Genomic DNA, 2453 nt, shown 5'->3' with positions numbered 1-2453 from the left:
AGAGAGAGAAAGAGTATGTAAAAACTAATTTTAGAGTTTAAATAAAACTAGTTTTTATTTGGTTTAAAACTAAACTGAACCATAAAAACTGGTTTTTAATAAACTGGTTTTCATAAAAACTATGTTTCAGTTCAGTTTTTTATTTAAAAAAATGATTTATTTAAAACAGTTTTAGTTCAATTTCAATTTAGTTCAGTGAAACCAGTTTTTTTGCACACCCCTATTCACGCTTCATATGTCCAAAGCTTTCAAGATAATAACAAGGTCTCAATAATTGAAAGACTTGCCAATTTACCAGCCTACTACGTACCTCTCTTAATCACTACACCTTTAATTTGTATATGAAGTATATAGTATTCGATAATTACATATATACACATGATTAATAGCTAGACAGTGTAATTTAAAAAACTTGTATGTATGACTAGACATACTTTAGATTTCTATTTTTTGTTTTAAAAAGAAGCTAAGTTGACCAAAATCCATTGAAAACTAAGTAAACACAGAGAAAGAATAAAAAAATAGTTAAACATCAAAAAAGCAATTGAGAAGCCTAACAAAATGCTTAGTAAAAGAAAAGAAGTCAACAAAAAAAATTATTGAAATTAGTGTAAAGCTGCATATATTTTTTATAAAAGTATAATCCATGAATACTCGATGTACAAAATAACAAAACTACACATAACTACTAAGGGTATGTTTGGCAAACCCCTTTGAAGAGAAAAAGCACGTTTAAACTTATTGAAAGTTTCAATTTTTTGTTTGGCTAACTTTTGATTTGGCAAACGCAGAAGTGATTTTGTAGTCAAAACCACGTTTACCAGAAGCAACAATTTCTAACTTCTGCGTTTCATTAACGGGCTTTTAGTCATTTACACTAAACATCTATTTTTTCTTTACCAATTTTATCCTTTAGACATGTTATTGTATTATTTATAGAATTCTTATTATTTCTCTCTATATGAGCTCTCTTTTTCTATTAATTTTATTTTTATTTTTTTGTTAAATTTTTATTTAACATTATTCAATTCAAATATCTAAATTAAAATAACTGGATAATATAAAAAATTATTTAAGTTGATATCTATTTTAGTAATTTTTCATCTAAAAGTAATTTTGAATAGTGTAATTCAAACAATATTTATTTTACTATAATCCATTTTGATATAAAGATGCCTAAACATAAATCACTTCAATACAAACTTACTTTTCATCAAAATCAAGTTTGCAAAATCAATTTTATGCAAATTCCCGTTTGCAAACTTAATCCAAACACACACTAAACCAATTTGTCAATCTCAGTAAAAGCATAAGGCATTTATGCGCTGCCAAATATAAAGTGAAATAGTTCTCAAACAATTCGAATTCAAAGTAACAATAGGAATGCTATTTGCGTGACCTAAACTTGTCAATAGAAAGGATATGTAATCAGAAAAAGAACAGTAGAATCATCAATACCTGCAGAAGAATGCTAGAAACGAGAATCTCACCAAAAATACGAGCAGTGATAATCGAACAGTGACTGGCGGTGATGAACGCGAGCAGAGAGGATCGAAACTCGACGAAAAGAGAAACAGAGGATCGAAGCTCAACGAGCAGATGATCGAATCTCAACGACCAGATAATCGAAGCTCAACGAGAAGAGGAGCAGAGGATCGAAGCACATTCACGAGCAGAGAAGATCAAAGCTCATTCGCGAGCAGAGATTCAGATCGAAGCTCAATAAAGGAATGCGCGTCATCATCGAATAGATTGAAGAATCAAAGAGGAACGAAACATTTGGAATGGAGTGAAAATTTTGTAATTTTGTTAATTGAAATATTTTAGGAATTTTGTTAGGGTTGGGGTTTTAGGAACGAAACATTTTGGAATGGATTCGGATTTTCTTCTTTCTCTTTTTTTCTGCACAATATAGTTTATTTTTTGTTTTTTAAAAAATATTAAAAATTTTAGGCAACACTTGAAATGTTATAGTGGGGTTAAAGTGCGGTGCCGTTGGGGATGGTTGGTGTTGAACGAACGGTGCACACGAACTCAGGATTGACGATGGGTAGAGAGCAACAGAAGGGGTGGCTGCTTTGGGGAGTGAATGGCGCTGATAGACTTCCGTAACAGGGGAGGAGATGGTTAAAATTTCATATGGTAAAGGTAAAAGAGTTCTTTTTACCTGAGTTGGGGTGGGTGTATTTTTTTTCTAATCTTTACTGGGTTTAAAAATCAGTTCATTGTTCACATTATTTAGATTCCTCCTTATTTATTTAGCAGAGTTCTATTTTTAAATATATTTCAAATATTGTAGCAAAATTTTTTTTTTAGCTGTTGGGCCCAAAATAGACGAGGCTTTGACGTTGGCTTGTTTTGCAGATGCATAGAGTAATTAAAAAACTAATAGACTGGGCTGAATTTTGGAATGTAAAATTAAAAAGAAAGTTTAGATGTCTAAATAACATACA

Source organism: Arachis ipaensis, chromosome B09 (assembly GCF_000816755.2).
Source record: "Arachis ipaensis cultivar K30076 chromosome B09, Araip1.1, whole genome shotgun sequence".
In the NCBI taxonomy this organism is placed as follows: Eukaryota; Viridiplantae; Streptophyta; class Magnoliopsida; order Fabales; family Fabaceae; genus Arachis; species Arachis ipaensis.
This window is presented reverse-complemented; position numbering follows the sequence as displayed.